Source organism: Schistocerca cancellata, chromosome 1 (genome assembly GCF_023864275.1).
Source record: "Schistocerca cancellata isolate TAMUIC-IGC-003103 chromosome 1, iqSchCanc2.1, whole genome shotgun sequence".
In the NCBI taxonomy this organism is placed as follows: domain Eukaryota; kingdom Metazoa; phylum Arthropoda; class Insecta; order Orthoptera; family Acrididae; genus Schistocerca; species Schistocerca cancellata.
The window spans coordinates 1206240659-1206260106 of NC_064626.1; the positions used below are offsets into that span (position 1 = coordinate 1206240659).

The 19448-nt window shown below is 41.0% G+C and overlaps 1 protein-coding gene and 1 non-coding gene across 2 annotated transcripts in view; one reads left to right on the forward strand and one right to left on the reverse strand.

Moving 5' to 3' along the window:
• LOC126142041 (lachesin-like) overlaps positions 1 to 19448 on the reverse strand; it is a 703294-nt gene that overhangs the window by 598913 nt on the left and 84933 nt on the right. The window lies entirely within an intron of this gene.
• On the forward strand, positions 16075 to 16149 carry Trnar-gcg (transfer RNA arginine (anticodon GCG)). Its single transcript has one exon. It is a non-coding gene; the product is annotated as a tRNA-Arg (tRNA).

The window sequence follows — 19448 nt, forward strand, 5'->3', positions numbered from 1 at the left end:
TACATTAAAGTTTGATTCCTGATAACTATTAGTTTTATTTTCATTTCCTAAAGCTATACTACACTACTGGCCATTAAAATTGCTACACCAAGAAGAAATGCAGATGATAAACGGGTATTCATTGGACAAATATATTATACTACAACTAACATGTGATTACATTTTCAAGCAATTTGGGTGCATAGATCCTGAGAAATCAGTACCCAGAACAACCACCTCTGGCCGTAAGAACGGCCTTCATACGCCTGGATAATGAGTCAAACAGAGCTTGGATAGCGTGTCCAGGTACAACTGCCCATGCAGCTCTAACGCGATACTACAGTTCATCAAGAGTAGTGACTGGCGTATTGTGACGAGCCAGTTGCTCGGCCACCATTGACCAGACGTTTTCAATTGGTGAGAGATCTGGAGAACGTGCTGTCCAGGGTAGCAGTCGAACATTTTCTGTATCCAGAAAGGCCCGTACAGGACCTGCAACATGCAGTCGTGCATTATACTGTTGAAATGTAGGGTTTCGCAGGGATCAAATGAAGGGTAGAGCCACGGGTTGTAACACATCTGAAATGTAACGTCCACTGTTCAAAGTGCCGTCAATGCAAACAAGAGGTGACCAATACGTGTAACCGATGGCACCCCATACCATCACACCGGATGATACGCCAGTGTGGCGATGACGAATACACGCTTCCAATGTGCGTTCACCGCGATGTCGCCAAACACGGATGCGAACATCATGATGCTGTAAACAGAACCTGGATTCATCCGAAAAAAATGACGTTTTGCCATTCGTGCACCCAAGATCGTCGTTGAGTACACCATCGCAGGCGCTCCTGTCTGTGATGCAGCGTCAAGGGTAACCGCAGCCGTGGTCTCCGAGCTGATAGTCCATGCTGCTGCAAACGTCGTCGAACGGTTCGTGCAGATGGTTGTTGTCTTGCAAATTTCCCCATCTGTTGACTCAGGGATCGAGACGTGGCTGCACGATCCGTTACAGCCATGCGGATAAGATGCCTGTCATCTCGTCTGCTAGTGATACGAGGCCGTTGGGATCCAGCATGGCGTTCCGTATTACCCTCCTGAACCCACCGATTCCATATTCTGCTAACAGTCATTGGATCTCGACGAACGCGAGCAGCAATGTCGCGATACGATAAACCGCAATCGCGATAGGCTACAATCCGACCTTTATCAAAGTCGGAAACGTGATGGTACGCATTTCTCCTCGTTACACGAGGCATCACAACAACGTTTCACCAGGCAACGCCGGTCAATTGCTTTTTGGGTATGAGAAACCGGTTGGAAAAATTTCCTCTTGTCAGCACGTTGTAGGTGGCGCCACCGGCACCAGCCTTGTTGTGAATGCTCTGAAAAGCTAATCGTTTGCATATCACAGCATCTTCTTCCTGTCGGTTAAATTTCGCGTCTGTAGCACGTCATCTTCGTGGTGTAGCAATTTTAATGGCCAGTAGTGTAGCTTAACATATCAAAATATTGCATGGGTCAATGTGTCCCAGTCTGTGGGCCAACTTACCCTGAGGTGGGGGCAGATTGGCCCACTTGACTTATGTCCACTAATTAGTTTTATTTTTAATTTTTAACTCATATTTTCAGGTTTAGTAATTGCCATCCAAATTCTGTAAGGTCGCTCTAAAATGTAACACAATTTCATAAATTTAAATACCTAAAAAATTAATGTAAAAAAATAAATAATGTGGCCAACATGTCCTGGTCTCCCCTAATTACGTCTGACAAAAATTGAAAAATAATTTTTTTAGTTGGATATCGTTAGATTTAACAACAGATGAAAACTAAGGATGTATTTACAATTATAATCTAATATCTGTATAGCTGAAATTTATTTTAATAGAAGGCCATACAGGAAATTGAGATTGATCAGTTAAAACTAAGCTAGCATTCTATGTCATGCTTACTGATTTCAAGTATTTACAGTAGGGTCATCTTACTGTTTTTCTTAAGAGTAGCTACGGTCGCAGGTTCGAATCCTGCCTCGGGCATGGATGTGTGTGATGTCTTTAGGTTAGTTAGGTTTAAGTAGTTCTAAGTTCTAGGGGACTGATGACCACAGATGTTAAGTCCCATAGTGCTCAGAGCCTTTTGAACCATTTTTTCTTAACAGTATGAAAAGCTACACAACACACATCATATGTTTGCTTTACCATTCCGGAAAAAGATGAATCGGTTTTTTTCTGGTGTTCCGATGATTATCACAATTATGACTGAATGACCAGCAATGTTGACTCACATTGCTTTCATATGATTTTGTACACATATCATTAATGCTGAATAAAAATTTTCGTGTGCTCTTATTGTTATAAAACTCAGGTAGTAATTGCCACACATTTGTGTAAGGTTATCTGAAATTCAGCCAACATATGGGATGGTGTACCAGTTTTTATAACTATTGACTCTGGCGAAAGTGGTATGCGTAATCACGGATGGCACGCGATTTTCACTTGTTGAGGATGATGTATCACAATCTGTTATGATGAAGCTGTAAACGAGACACGCTCGTAACTGTGTTTAATAAAGTACATTTTTAAAATACAGCTTGGTGGAACGAAGTCTTTCTTATGTATCCAGGGTCCATAATTGGTACTGGAGGAAGGTTCAGATGGACTTCGCAGATAATGTTTTAACAGACATGCTGTAATAAAATAAAACTGATTGACATATTTAATTCTCATGCTAAAGTTGGCTTTTTTCAGGTAGATAAACATGAAAACTGTGCGGTATGACCACCACCATGTCCGTTCCAGAATTTGTGAATATGCTGATGTGGTAATATTTCTCCTACATCTTATTCTGCCTAACGATTTTCTCATGGTCACGGGAATCCCTTACTGTGGGGTCCGCTACGCAACGTGTGGAAGTAGAGGCTGAATTATCTTAAGAAGTAAAAAAATATAGACGTAGGTGAAGGCATAACACTGAAAACTGCTTTCAATAACTGTCGCTAATCTTCCTGGCACAATATATTTTCGATGTCTGTCTAGCCCGAGAAGAAAACTGAAACTAATACTTCCACTAAAATGTATCTGTGGCGTCAGTCTAAATTTAGAACAAAAACGAAGTTAATAATTGTACTATAATAAATCTTTAGTGATAGTCTACACTGAAAAAGGAAAAAAAGTCTTTCGCAACCTACCAAAAGCTGCATCAGGTTGTCGAATTTTCAGAAGCCTCCCAGGCAGCAGAGGCGCAGCGAACGACCCCGTAAACCTCGCACTTCCCAAAAGACCCTTCCGTAATTTAGTATTTATTAAGTGCAAGGAGATTTACGGCTTCCATTTAAGACGAGGAACTTCGGTAAACTAGCAGCAAGGGAGCCGGATGATACATTGGAATGAGAGGTTGCTACTGAGACGGAAAGTGTTGCCAACCGTCCGCTGTGTGTTGAGACCGTCTACAGTATGAGAACTTCCTTGCAATAGATGTATGGAACATTTCCTGCATCCAACTGTATGTTTTAGGGCTCCTCTATTTTTATTTGATAATAAAACAGTCTAGAGAACTTGTCATTGTGTTTGTTATTGTTTTCCGCCCAATTTGCCCACTTTCAAATTTAAAGAGAGACATTGTTTCATCAGGCTCTATTTATAACAGTTATTTACTAAGCATTGACAATTTAAAGCTTTTCTCCGTCTTAACTGTATCTGCGAGATGCGGATACTTCATCCTCATCAAACAAATATATCGTGCCATGCTTATGCATAACATTCACAGCGCAATGTAATGACGACTGTACTATGAAAAATTACTCATAGCTCTTTTATGTTGTTCGAAGAGGATGATGTATCCACATGTGTTGTAAATTCATTTGAGAATAAGCTACGTTCTGAACTAATAGTGCTTAACATAGTTCTTAGAGACTGGTGGATCGAAGTCTTTCTTCTAACTCATTTCGGATTTACCACTAGGATAAAGGACTGTTGCTACCAGCGATGTCATCTGATGTGCATGATAATCATCCTCCTGTACTTTAGTGTAAAATCAAGATATTATAACCCGCTCCAAACTGATTATAACAGGCATTTAGTACACAGTACCGCGCATATCTACTCTTTCTACACAAGTTGATACGAAGCAGATTATTCAACAATATTATTATTACAATCATTCAAACAAACTCGAACAGGATGCTGTGAAATGAAAGCCGCTGCCCGCGGAAGAAGATGTGGTTCGTGTAAGAGCGTTGAGAGCCCAAACTCGCTGCTGGAAGGACGCGGCCGCATACACACGTGGCAACAAAGCGAAAACGTGCGTACGTCGACCGCCCACTGCGCTCAGTTGTGCTGGAAACAGAGAAATGGAGGCTCCAAAGGAACAACGAAGGGGTGTAGAATGTTTACTGAGAGCAGAAGGAGTGAAGAGAAAGGAATTTCACCAGTGAATAGGGCAGGTATATGAAGAGCACTGTAAGTCCGTTGTAAGGGTCAAGGAAAAACGGGCGCCGTTGATTGATGCATGATATGGGACGCCACACTGCATTACCGATACCATTGTTCAGCAAGTGGATGCCCACTGTTGGAAGACTGGCGAAGTAAGATGGCAGTCATTGCCCCGGAGATGAATAGCACATCGAGAGATGAATACGGTACGTGATACTATCGAATATCGACGTACTGAAAATTGATACTGACACTTAATCCAGTGAAAATATTGATATTTGGGTACACAGTGACAAAAATTATGCAGGTTAATTATGATTTCACGTGGTATTTAAAATTGTGAGGAGTGAGCTTCATGAGCTAATAAACAATTAATGAAACCAAATTTAATTATAATTATAGGATGTGGGGTCCGCCAGTTACGCAAAACGCAGTTTTCTCTCAGTACCCAAACATGTTTAAGCACCACTGTGCCATCATCAGTGGATCTCTGTTTTATTTAATCTGTAATGTGAACATTTTTAAGAAACGAGTGGATATTTAGTTCAAACAATAGTTCGTTTCTTTTTGTACTTATACGTGGTGTGCATGATTTTTCACGACCACTTGTGTGTTATTTATTACAGGTAGCTTGTCATATGCAACCAAACGATGTTGATGAGAAAGTTTGCTAGGAGTTAAGCTTTCATCTGAAAGTAATTTAGTTTCTCGCGACATTTCGCGCCTATATTCATTTTTACTTACGTTTTCCTGTGTCAAGCCTTTTTATTCTCAGCAGCATGGTGAGGTGTTGTGTTGCCCACGCAAATATAACACGTATTTTCACAAATAAGGTCGTAAAAGCACTTTGCACTTCACCAAAACACAGTGAAATTGTGGTTTTTGTGTGTCCCAGCCCAGTAAGTGTTCAATTATTCACCAGAGAGTACGGCGCCAAATCTGAATTTTGTTTACATTCTATCTTTGTGCATGTGTGTGTTTGTGTGTGTGTGTGTGTGTGTGTGTGTGTGTGTGTGTGTGTGTATGTGTGTGTCCCAGTGGGTGTTGGTAGAATTTATCTGTTTGTGTTGTCTTTCTTGTAAACTATTTAATTTGTTATATGGTGTACCCTTGCAGAGTGTAGTGTATTCATTTATGGCGTGTTTTCCTTCTGCTATTGCCTTCTGTATGTGGAAGTTTTCCTCAATAGTCAGTTTGCTGTATAGGCTGTGGCTGGGTTTTAGTATTTCTAAGTCTGTTTCTATTGTAGTTGGGTGGTAATTGTGGGCTATAAGATAGTCGCCAAATGTACAATGGGAGCCGTTGCTTTTTAAAGCTCTGAGATGTTCTGAATATCTGGTTTTGAAGTTTCTGCATGTTTGTCCTATGTACACTGACCGGTATTGCATGTGAGTTCATATATTCCTGATCTGTTAACTTTATCCGTGGGTGTTTCTTGTGTTCTGATCTTTTTCTGTAATGCGTTCTCTGTCCTGTATCCTATTTGGAGTCCCTGTTTCTTTAATATGTTGCCTACTTTCTGAACAATCTTGTTGTTGTAGGTGAGTATGTGCCATTTCCTTTCATGTGTGTGTTGTTGCTCTGTTGTGTCTTGTGTATAGTCATTGTTTTGTTGGCAGAAGACTTAGAAAATGTAACAGACCTACTAAGGAGACTGCCTACACTACGCTTGTGTGTCCTCTTTTAGAATACTGCTGTGCGGTGTGGGATCCTTACCAGATAGGACTAACGGAGGACATCGAAAAAAAATGTAGTGTATTGTTAGTTTCTGTTTCTAACGTGAAGTTAATTTCTCGCTGTAAGTTGTTTATTTCATTGTGTAGCTGTTCTATGTGTGTATGTGGTTCATCAGTCAGGCATATTATGTCATTGACATAAGCGAGCCAGTATATAACTTTGTAGTTTTTTATTTTTATTATGTGTCTGAAGATCATGTTCTCCAATTTGTTCATAAACATGTAAGCTAGGAGGCCCCTAATTGGTGATCCCATTGGCAATCCTTAATGTTGAGAATAAAATTCTTTGTTGAACACAAAATAATATTGTGAGATTATGGTCTTGAGTATGGTTAAGAAGCGTACAGAAAAAACACACATACACCTACACAAAGGTAAAATGAAAACAATATTCAAATTTGGCTCCAAACTTTCTGGTGAACAAATGAACACTGACTGGCCTGGGACACACAACCACAATTACATTGTGTTTTGGTGAAGTGAAACGTCATTTTACGATCTTGTTTCTGAAAATACGTGTTATGTTTACGTGTGCATCACGACATCTCACCATGATGCTGAGAATAAAAGGGCTTTCCACACGAAAATGTAAGTAAAAATGAATATAGACGCGAAATATCGCGACAAACTATATCACTTTTAGATGATAGGTTAACTCCCAACAAACTTTCTCATCAACATCGTTTGGATGCAAATGAAATGCTACCTGTAATAAAGAACACACAAGTGGTCCTGGAAAAGCATGCACAACAAGTGCAAAGGTATAAACAACAAGAATCGAACTATTATTTGAATTAAATACCCACATAATTTTGTAAACATTTATTAAAAATGTTGACATTACACATTAAATGAAACGGAGACCCACTGATGACGGCACCGTGGTGCCGAAACATGTTTGGGTACTGAGAAAAAACGGTGTTTTGCACAACTGGCGCATTTCACATCCTACAATTTTAACTGGAAACACGGGAAACACAAGGAGCTACAATTCCAAATGATGAATATTATTTATAATTATTTCTCATCTAAATGGATAAATCTTAGGAAAAATAAAAATAGGTAAACTACAACATATGAAAAAATAGAAAAACATCACACAAAATGGAGATAATATGAATGAAAAAATTATGAGTTCCAAAACTTACTTGCCATACAACGTTAAATAATTAATTTGTTGGCATGTTTTGCTGCTAATCTACTTCTCTCTCTTTTCTGCCAATCTTAATTTCGCGTCCGAGATCGTTAGTACACAGTTGACAAGACAACAATCATAATTTTTCTAAGGACTTCAAAGTAAAAAACAGTAGGTATCGTTCTTATGCTACAAACAGATATTAAATTTGAAGTAGAATTGAGTTATTGAGTTTTCTCTGTTATGAGCTAGATGATATTAATAATAATAGTAACATTTGATTATATCGTCACAAAATATCGATATGACCGTTATGTCAGAGGGTCAAATATCGATTAGTAACATTGGGCGTTTGACTCCGATATTCAGAAATTGCAGTACACCGCTGATCGATATCGCAACCCTAGTTGTACTAAGTGTCGGAACTGCAACCGGATTCAGTGCCCTGCATACACTTGTGGCAATCATTTATGAATTTGCGTCGCCCGCACTCCTTGCGAAGTCAGGAAACGAACCACAGTCCTCCGCTCTTCTTTCGAAGCCTCCGTTTCCCTGTTTAAAGCACGACTAAGTGCAGTAGATGGTAGATACGAGCAGCTGATAGCCCTGTCGTCATGTGGGTGTGGGTGTCCCTGCACCTCTAGTGGCGAGTTGGGGCCTCTACAGTGTTCTTGCGCTGGTTGTAACATTACCTCTCCGGCAGTTTTCATTTTACATTCACCTACTCGTTTCTTTTTGAATGATCCGAAATACAAGTTAATTTTTTTCCATTTGCCACAGAGTATTACGTGATTAAAAATTTTAAATAATCTTTCAGTTCTTCCGTTATTCAGTTATAAAGTAATGCATTTCTCAGGTCGCATCAACTCAAGTTTCGTGGTCTTAAGATTATATGTTACAGCTACCAACAGTATACATTGAAGAACAACTTAATGTTCTCTACAATCCATATTTTTATGCTGACCTACTGATGATTTCAGGCTTTTCGCAGAAGATGCAGTTATATACGAGGAAAACGATTCGAGGAAAACTATATTAATAACGCGATAGATCTAGGAAAAATATGAACATTGTGCTAATGAAAGGAGAAGGAAATTCACGATTTAACGTCCAGTCGACGACGCGGTCATTACTGGCGGAGCACTGTGTCGAACCGGGAAACAAAACCGGCAGAGGCCATCATGACCACTACCTCTTAATGACGAGAAATATAAGGTGGTGCACATCAAAAACACTAATGCATAACATCCTCTTACTATAGGACTAGTGAATCACAACTGCCGTCAGCCATTTCATACAAATTCTTGAGAGTAACAATGCAAGAAAAATATTTAATTAACCTTGAGATAGGCAACCCAGCATACATCATCTCCCAGAAGTGTATGATGAAGAAATTCCTACCTTAAGGTGCATGAAATACTTTCCAGCTCAGTTTTATTTTGTTCACCCCGCATAAAGACCTCACAGGCACAGTCGCGGGTAAAGCGTATTGTAGGATTACGATTCGTTGGTAGATTGCAACGAAACAGCAGTCTATTAGCAAAGGAGCTTGTATGTTTGCGTGGCCCACACTTGACAACTGTTCGAGCCTATGAGAACCCTGTCACGTCTGACTAACATGCAACGTGAATCGTGTACAAAAGAAGGACGATTTGCAGGTCCTGTACGGGCCTTTCTGGATACAGAAAATGTTCTACTGGTGCCCTGGCCAGCACATTCTCCAGATCCCTCACCAATTGAAAACATCTGGTGAATGGTGGCCGAGCAACTGGCTTGTCACAATAAGCCAGTCACTATTTTTGATGAACTGTGGTATCGTGTTGAAGCTGCATGGGCAGCTGTACCTGTACACGCCGTCGAAGCTCCGTTTGACTCAATGCCCAGGCGTATCAAGACCGTTATTAAGTCCAGAGGTGGTTGTTCTGGATACTGATTTCTCAGGATCTATGCACCCAAATTGCGTGAAAATGTAATCACATGTCAGTTCTAGTATAATATATTTGTCCAACGAATACCCGTTTATCATCTGCATTTCTTCTTGGTGTTGCAATTTTAATGGCCAGTAGTGTAGATATCATCTTTCACACGTAGAAACACGGTTACTTAGTTTCATTTATGTCGCACAACTCCTTCTTGGTCTTGTGATTTTTCTTCCGTCATTCTCAAAAGATGATAAATTATTTTCGCTGATATATGTATAAAGAACGGCTGGTTACCAGTTTTCATTCACCCGTTACCACAACTGCCTTTCTGATGGCGCAGAAGTGAAACTGAATGTGCCTTGACGTTATTTTTTACTTCACAGCTACACTGGTTGAATGAAGTCTTAACCGTGTAAATTTTGTGGTTGACGATCCAGGTGACTTCCATTGTTTCATCAGTATTCTTTTCCATCGTGCAGAACCAAGAATAAAAACGTTTAAAACTGCGTATCTTTGAGAACGTTAGTTACAAAATGGTTCAAATGGCTCTGAACACTATGGGACTCAGTCCCCTAGAACCTAGCACTAGTTAAACCTAACTAACCTAAGGACATCACACACATCCATGCCCGAGGCAGGATTCGAACCTGTGACCGTAGCGGTCGCGCGGTTCCAGACTGTAGCGCCTAGATGCGCTCGGCCACAACGGCCGGCTCTAGTCGTCAATTCATGGCACGTCTTCTGCATGGTGTACGCTTAACACTGTAATAAACTGTCTATTTTCTATGATTCAGTTGTCCCTAGCCACGGGTTTTATGCAACCCGCAACGTTTTCAAAAATCAAGTGCGAGATTTTCACATTTTCTCGCTCGCTGCTCTACAACAGAAAAAAATGATCAGGACATTTTTGTGAAAAATTTAGTATATCCAGTTTTTGTACTGTGATACGTTTTTGCTAGAGGTGACGGTTCTCGAGCTGTTCAAGAAAAACACGTTTTAAGGTCACTTCTGTATGTTTTTCTTGAATAATTCTAAAACTGTAACCTGCAGTGCAATCGTATCCCATTACAGATTTCGACTACATTAAATTTCCTACTGAAATGTCCTGTTCATTTTTTCCGTAGGATCAGCAGTCTGAGAATAGCGAAGGAGAGAGTATTAAAATTTTGCTTATGATTTTTGATGGCGTTCTGGTTTGCATAAAACCCACAGGTAGGTGCAGCTGAATCACATGTAACATGTATACATTTCTATACTACATAAACAAAGCGTATTTTGTTTTTAACTGTTGATCGATAAGCAGTTAGATATTTGACGACGAGGAAATTTCTTTACATTTGATTTTAAGAAAAGATCACCAGCTTACTTTGGAAACCATAAATGTGAAACAATTATCAGATGTTTTAATAAACGGAAAATGGCTCAATAGTAATTTTCCGTTGCGAGAAACAGTTTATAGGAGACAGCTGTATGGGCGAATGTGAAAAAAAGATGGTTTCTAATCTGAGCGACGGTTTCTGCTGTCTTGTACCAACGTGTTAACGCTGAGGAAAGAGAGAAAGGACGGTACACTTTCATCAGCTGGCATGTGTTATCATACACAGAATAATGATGTGTAAAATTACATAAAACGATATGAACTTCACATTTGAGCAATGTTTCCGCCGCATTCCGCCATACAGCGGTAGTAACGAAGATGGCGACTAGTGAACAGAAAGCGTTTTGTGTTTTGCAGTTTGCAAAGACCGAATCTGTAGTTACTGTGCAACGTGCGTTCCTGCTGAAGTTCGGTTGTAATCCTCCAAGTGATAATAACATTCGTAGATAGTATCATCAATTTGATGATACTGGCTGTCTTTGTAAAGGGAAGAGCAGAGGACGACCAAGAGTCAGTGAAGAGAGTGTTGAACGAGCGAGAGAGTCGTTCACTCGTATCCCAAAGAAATCAGTCCGGAAGGCTAGTCGTGAATTACAAGTTCCCGTGTCGACTGGAAAGTTTTAAGAAAAGGCATACAATTACGTCCTTACCGTTTACAGTTATTACAGGCTCTAAAGCCGGCAGACCATGGATTAGGTGCCAACTTCGCAAACGAAATGTTGTTTCATGACGATGAAAATTTTCTGGATCATGTTTTCAGTGATAAATCGACCTTAACACTCACAATGTGCTCATCTGGGGCTCATAAAATCCTCACGAGGTGGTACAAATGCAACGAGATTCCCCTAAAGTGGCTGTTTTTTTGTGCCGTATCCCGGCGGAAAGTTTATGGGCCTTTCTGTTTTGGTGAACCTACTGAAACTGGCACTTCTTACCTTGATGCACTGGAGCAAATGGCTCTTCCCTCAGCTGGAAGAAGATGAGCCAGAGAACTTCATTTTCCAGCAAGATGGTGCGCCACTTCACTGGCATAGCGAAATACGCGATTGGTTGAGCTTCACTGTAGCCAAGCGCTGGATAGGCCGCAAGGGGCCCAATGACAGGGCTTGCTTTGCATGGGCTCCACGTTCACCCAACCTAACGCCATGCGATTTTTTCCTTTGAGGATTCATCAAGGATCATGTGCACGTGCCTCCGCTACCAGCACACCTCCCTGAATTAAGAAACCGGAGTGAAGCAGCTGTTGCTACAATAACTGAAGATACACTTATCAATGTTCGGGAAGAACTCGGCTATAGACTTGATGTGTGCCGTGTGACGAAAGGTGCTCACATTGAACATTTATAAGGTTCTTGGTAAAACTGTTTGAGTTGCTCTTTCATTTGATATATCATTTATAACTGTAAGTTTAATAAATGTTATGTTGATGTTGTGGTCTTCAGTCCTGAGACTGGTTTGATGCAGCTCTCCATGCTACTCTATCCCGTGCAAGCTTCTTCATCTCCCAGTATCTACTGCAACCTACATCCTTCTGAATCTGCTTAGTGTATTCATCTCTTGGTCTCCCTCTACGATTTTTACCCTCCACGCTGCCCTGAAATGCTAAATTTGTGATCCCTCGATGCCTCAGAACATGTCCTACCAACCGATCCCTTCTTCTAGTCAAGTTGTGCCACAAACTTCTCTTCTCCCCAATCCTATTCAATACCTCCTCATTAGTTATGTGATCTACCCACCTTATCTTCAGCATTCTTCTGTAGCACCACATTTCGAAAACTTCTATTCTCTTCTTGTCCAAACTAAGTTATCGTCCATGTTTCACTTCCATACATGGCTACACTCCATACAAATACTTTCAGAAACGACTTCCTGACACTTAAATCTATACTCGATGTTAACAAATTCTTCTTCTTGAGAAACGCTTTCCTTGCCATTGCCAGTCTACATTTTATATCCTCTCTACTTCGACCATCATCGGTTATTTTACTCCCTAAATAGCAAAACTCCTTTACTACTTTAAGTGTCTCATTTCCTAATCTAATTCCCTCAGCATCACCCGACTTAATTCGACTACATTCCATTATCGTCGTTTTGCTTTTGTTGATGTTCATCTTATATCCTCCTTTCAAGACACTGTCCATTCCGTTCAACTGCTCTTCCAAGTCCTTTGCTGTCTCTGACAGAATTACAATGTCATCGGCGAACCTCAAAGTTTTTACTACTTCTCCATGAATTTTAATACCTACTCCAAATTTTTCTTTTGTTTCCTTTACTGCTTGCTCAATATACAGATTGAATAACATCGGGGAGAGGCTACAACCCTGTCTTACTCCTTTCCCAACCACTGCTTCCCTTTCATGCCCCTCGACTCTTATAACTGCCATCTGGTTTCTGTATAAACTGTAAATAGCCTTTCGCTCCCTGTATTTTACCCCTGCCACCTTCAGAATTTGAAAGAGAGTATTCCAGTTAACATTGTCAAAAGCTTTCTCTAAGTCTACAAATGCTAGAAACGTAGGTTTGCCTTTTCTTAATCTTTCTTCTAAGATAAGTCGTAATGTCATATTGCCTCACGTGTTCCAACATTTCTACGGAATCCAAACTGATCTTCCCCGAGGTTGGCTTCTACCAGTTTCTCCATTCGTCTGTAAAGAATTCGCGTTAGTATTTTGCAGCTGTGACTTATTAAACTGATAGTTCGGTAATTTTCACATCTGTCAACACCTGCTTTCTTTGGGATTGGAATGATTATATTCTTCTTGAAGTCTGAGGGTATTTCGCCTGTCTCATACATCTTGCTCACCAGACGTTAGAGTTTTGTCAGGACTGGCTCTCCCAAGGCTGTCAGTAGTTCTAATGGAAAGTAGTCAACACCCGGGGGCTTGTTTCGGCTTAGGTCTTTCAGTGCTCTGTCAAACTCTACACACAGTATCGAATCTCCCATTTCATCTTCATCTACATCCTCTTCCATTTCCATAATATTGTCCTCAAGTACATCGCCCTTGTATAGGCCCTCTATATACTCCTTCCACCTTTCTGCTTTCCCCTCTTTGCTTAGAACTGGGTTTCCATCTGAGCTCTTGATATTCATACAAGTGATTCTCTTTTCTCCAAAGGTCTCTTTAATTTTCCTGTAGGCAGTATCTATCTTACCCCTAGTGAGACAAGCCTCTACATCCTTACATTTGTCCTCTAGCCATCCCTGCTTAGCCATTTTGCACTTCCTGTCGATCTCATTTTTGAGACGTTTGTATTCCTTTTTGCCTGCTTCATTTACCGCATTTTTATATTTTCTCCTTTCATCAATTAAATTCAATATTTCTTCTGTTACCCAAGGATTTCTATTAGCCCTCGTCTTTTTACCTACTTGATCCTCTGCTGCCTTCACTACTTCATCCCTCAGAGCTACCCATTCTTCTTCTACTGTATTTCTTTCCCCCATTCCTGTCAATTGTTCCCTTATGCTTTCCCTGAGACTCTCTACAACCTCTGGTTCTTTCAGTTTATCCAGGTCCCATCTCCTTAAATTCCCACCTTTTTGCAGTTTCTTCAGTTTCAATCTGCAGTTCATAACCAATAGATTATGGTCAGAATCCACATCTGCCCCAGGAAATGTCTTACAATTTAAAACCTGGTTTCTGAATCTCTGTCTTACCATTATATAATCTATCTGATACCTTTTAGTATCTCCAGGATTCTTCCAGGTATACAACCTTCTTTTATGATTCTTGAATGTTATAAAGCGTTAAAACCCCGATATTCGTTTATAAACACCCTCTATTACGAAACCAACCAAGAACACAAACAAAATTCGAAACCGGGCTCTTGCGTTTATCATTGCCACTTTTGAGCATCTGTAGTGTAACGACGCGTATGACTCAATGATCTTTGTTTGAAATATGACCATGTGCAGACTTCGTCACCTACGTCGTTTACAAAACACTTCAAAAAAAATTATTTCAATTCTTTTAAAGTTGTCTATAAAAGATTCTTGAACGAAACTGTAATTAAAACACCTTCAGTTTAGTCGTTTGTGCAAAATTACGTCACTCAGTCCAAGTAGTTTGCGCAAACTTTTGAAATTTAGATGTCGTTTGTTTGTTCTTGGAAATTATATTCTTGCAAGCTATCTTATTTTTCCCATATAAAATCAGACTGTAAAACCTTTAAGATTCAAAAATCGAAATCAAACTCTTCTGAAAATTAATATCTGGGAAAAATTCAGTAATAATTCTTCTTCAATATAACTCTTCATAAATAATTCTCGAACACGTATTTAAGCTTTAGAGCATACACTGCTTTATTGTCTTCGTATATGCTACATACAGATGTGAACATCAGACTCGACGAAGTTGAACTGAACAAAATACTACATGAACTAAACATTCTGTGACGTCATTAGAATGGATAATTACAAATTTTTATTTATTTGAATGTTCGAGTCAATAACCCGGTTACAGGATCTTCTGCTGCTCTTTGGCCGTTGACCCGCGACGTCTAGGGACCGGCAACTTTCTTCCTGGTTCCGGCAGTGAAGGTGCTGTTTCCGTGAGTTGCGCTGCTCTCTCCAAACATGAAACGTACACCAAAAAAATACAAACTTTAAATATTTTACAAACATAACAAAATACTACAAATACATAAACAAAACACTAAATTAAACTTATATTTACCTGCAAACTGAGCTGATCCTTGTGGATGGGTGACGCTTTAATTTCGCGTCCCATTACACATCGAGCTAGCCTGTTTAGCTAGTTTACGACTTGAGGACAAATTCCGAGACACAGTCACAAAAAAATCTTCCGAAAGCTGATTTACGACTGTGATTATCAGTGTGCTTCGTCTTTGACTGTAGCTGCCGCTTTGTCGGCGAGCAGTTTGCAGCAGCGCCAGCAAGTTTTCGCACAGAGGGGCGCCGAGCCCTCCCGCGGCACCCATTACGGCACCTCGACGCCCTCAATTAGCCGCGGGCGTAATTTCACGGCAGGGGGGGGGGAGGGGGAGGGGCGGTGTGTGGCGGAGAGGAGAGGCCGCTGCTGACGGCGGGCGCAGCAATCACCTCTGCGCCGCCGATCGAGTCCCGGTGGGGGCGGCGAACGTACAGGCGACTGACCAGCTGCCACGTCTGCAAAAATGTCACTGTCAGCTGACACTTCCTGTTGTGAACAAGGCTGAGGATCCAGGAGCTCTGTTCTGGGAGGAGGGAAGAAGGAAATTGGAGAGGGGGATTATCACAATAATTATAGACTGTCCGTCTCAAGTTGGCTGTTGGAACATTGTAAGCAGGCTTCCAAGGAATAAGGACGCTCCGCTGTAGAGTGAAAATTTCATTCTAGAAACATCCCCCAGGCTGTGGCTAAGCCATGTCTCCGCAATATCCTTTCTTCCAGGATTGCTAGTTCTGCAAGGTTCGCAAGGGAACTTCCGTGTAGTTTGGTAGGTAGGAGACGAGGTACTGGCGGAATTAAAGCTGTCAGGACGGGGCGTGAGTCGTGGTTGGGTAGCTCAGTTGGTAGAGCACTTGCCCGCGAAAAGCAAAGGTCCCGAGTTCGAGTCTCGGTCCGACACACAATTTTAATCTGCCAGGAAGTTTCATATCAGCGCACACTCCGCTGTAGAGTGAACATTTAATCCTAGAAACATCCCCCAGGCTGTGGTAAAGCCATATCTCCGCAATATACTTTCTTCCAGGAGTGCTAGTTCTGCAAGGTTCGCAGGAGAGCTTCTGTGAAGTTTGGAAGGTAGGAGACGAGATACTGGCGGAATTAAAGCTGTCAGGACGGGGCGTGAGTCGTGGTTGGGTAGCTCAGTTGGTAGAGCACTTGCCCGCGAAAGGCAAAGGTCACGAGTTCGAGTCTCGGTCCGGCACACAGTTTTAATCTGCCAGGAAGTTTCATATCAGCGCACACTCCGCTGTAGAGTGAACATTTAATTCTAGAAACATCCCCCAGGCTGTGGTAAAGCCATATCTCCGCAATACCCTTTCTTCCAGGAGTGCTAGTTCTGCAAGGTTCGCAGGAGAGCTTCTGTGAAGTTTGGAAGGTAGGAGACGAGGTACTGGCGGAATTAAAGCTGTCAGGACGGGGCGTGAGTCGTGGTTGGGTAGCTCAGTTGGTAGAGCACTTGCCCGCGAAAGGCAAAGGTCCCGAGTTCGAGTCTCGGTCCGGCACACAGTTTTAATCTGCCAGGAAGTTTCATATCAGCGCACACTCCGCTGTAGAGTGAAAATTTCATTCTACTTCCACGGAATAGTCAGCACAGTTTCAGAAGTAATAAGTGCTATCGACAAGGGATGTCAAATTGATTCCATATTTTTAGATTTCCACAAGGCTTTCGGCACCGTTCCTCACAAGCGTCTTCTAACCAAACTGCGTGTCTACGGAGTATCGCCTCAGTTGTGCGACTGGATTCGTGATTTCCTCTCATAAAGGTCACAGTTCGCAGAAATAGAAGGAAAGTCATCGAGTAAAACAGAAGTAATATCCGGCGTTCCCCAAGGAAGTGTTATAGGCCCTCTATTGTTCTTGATCTATATTAACGACATAGGAGACAATCTGAGTAGCCGTCTTAGATTGTTTGCAGTTGATACTGTCATTTACCGTCTTGTAAAGGCATCATATGATCAAACCGACTTGAAAAATTATTTAGATATGATATCTGAATGGTGCTAAAAGTGGCAATTGACCCTGAATAAAGAAAAGTGTGAAGTTATTCAGATGAGTACTAAAAGAAATCAGCTAAATTTCAATTACGCGATAGGTCACACAAATCTGAGGGCTGTAAATTCAACTAAATACTTGTTGTTGTTGTGGTCTTCAGTCCTGAGACTGGTTTGATGCAGCTCTCCATGCTACTCTATCCTGTGCAAGCTTCTTCATCTCCCAGTACCTACTGCAACCTACATCCTTCTGAATCTGCTTAGTGTATTGATCTCTTGGTCTCCCTCTACGATTTTTACCCTCCACGCTGCCCTCCAATGCTAAATTTGTGATCCCTCGATGCCTCAGACCATGTCCTACCAACCGATCCCTTCTTCTAGTCAAGTTGTGCCACAAACTTCTCTTCTCCCCAATCCTATTCAATACCTCCTCATTAGTTACGTGATCTACCCACCTTATCTTCAGCATTCTTCTGTAGCACCATATTTCGAAAGCTTCTATTCTCTTCTTGTCCAAACTAGTTATCGTCCATGTCTCACTTCCATACATGGCTACACTCCATACAAATACTTTCAGAAACGACTTCCTGACACCTAAATCTATATTCGATGTTAACAAATTTCTCTTCTTGAGAAACGCTTTCCTTGCCATTGCCAGTCTACATTTTATATCCTCTCTACTTCGACCATCATCGGTTATTTTACTCCCTAAGTAGCAAAACTCCTTTACTACTTTAAGTGTCTCATTTCCTAATCTAATTCCCTCAGCATCACCCCACTTAATTTGACTACATTCCATTATCCTCGTTTTGCTTTTGTTGATGTTCATCTTATATCCTCCTTTCAAGACACTGTCCATTCCGTTCAACTGCTCTTCCAAGTCCTTTGCTGTCTCTGACAGAATTACAATGTCATCGGCGAACCTCAAAGTTTTTACTTCTTCTCCATGAATTTTAATACCTACTCCGAATTTTTCTTTTGTTTCCTTTACTGCTTGCTCAATATACAGATTGAATAACATCGGGGAGAGGCTACAACCCTGTCTCACTCCTTTCCCAACCACTGCTTCCCTTTCATGCCCCTCGACTCTTATAACTGCCATCTGGTTTCTGTACAAATTGTAAATAGCCTTTCGCTCCCTGTATTTTACCCCTGCCACCTTCAGAATTTGAAAGAGAGTATTCCAGTCAACATTGTCAAAAGCTTTCTCTAAGTCTACAAATGCTAGAAACGTAGGTTTGCCTTTTCTTAATCTTTCTTCCAAGATAAGTCGTAAGGTCAGTATTGCCTCACGTGTTCCAACATTTCTACGGAATCCAAACTGATCTTCCCCGAGGTCGGCTTCTACCAGTTTTTCCATTCGTCTGTAAAGAATTCGCGTTAGTATTTTGCAGCTGTGACTTATTAAACTGATAGTTCGGTAATTTTCACATCTGTCAACACCTGCTTTCTTTGGGATTGGAATTATTATATTCTTCTTAAAGTCTGAGGGTATTTCGCCTGTCTCATACATCTTGCTCACCAGATGGTAGAGTTTTGTCATGACTGGCTCTCCTGAGGCCATCAGTAGTTCTGATGGAATGTTGTCTACTCCCGGGGCCTTGTTTTGACTCAGGTCTTTCAGCGCTCTGTCAAACTCTTCACGCAGTATCTTATCTCCCATTTCATCTTCATCTACATCCTCTTCCATTTCCATATTATTGTACTCAAGTACATCGCCCTTGTATAAACCCTCTATATACTCCTTCCACCTTTCTGCTTTCCCTTCTTTGCTTAGAACTGGGTTGCCATCTGAGCTCTTGATATTCATACAAGTGGTTCTCTTCTCTCCAAAGGTCTCTTTAATTTTCCTGTAGGCAGTATCTATCTTACCACTAGTGAGACAAGCCTCTACATCCTTACATTTGTCCTCTAGCCATCCCTGCTTAGCCATTTTGCACTTTCTGTCGATTTCATTTTTGAGACGTTTGTATTCCTTTTTGCATGCTTCATTTACTGCATTTTTATATTTTCTCCTTTCATCAATTAAATTCAATATTTCTTCTGTTACCCAAGGATTTCTATTAGCCCGCGTCTTTTTACCTACTTGATCGTCTGCTGCCTTCACCACTTCATCCCTCAGAGCTACCCATTCTTCTTCTACTGTATTTTTTTCTCCCATTCCTGTCAATTGTTCCCTAATGCTCTCCCTGAAACACTCTACAACCTCT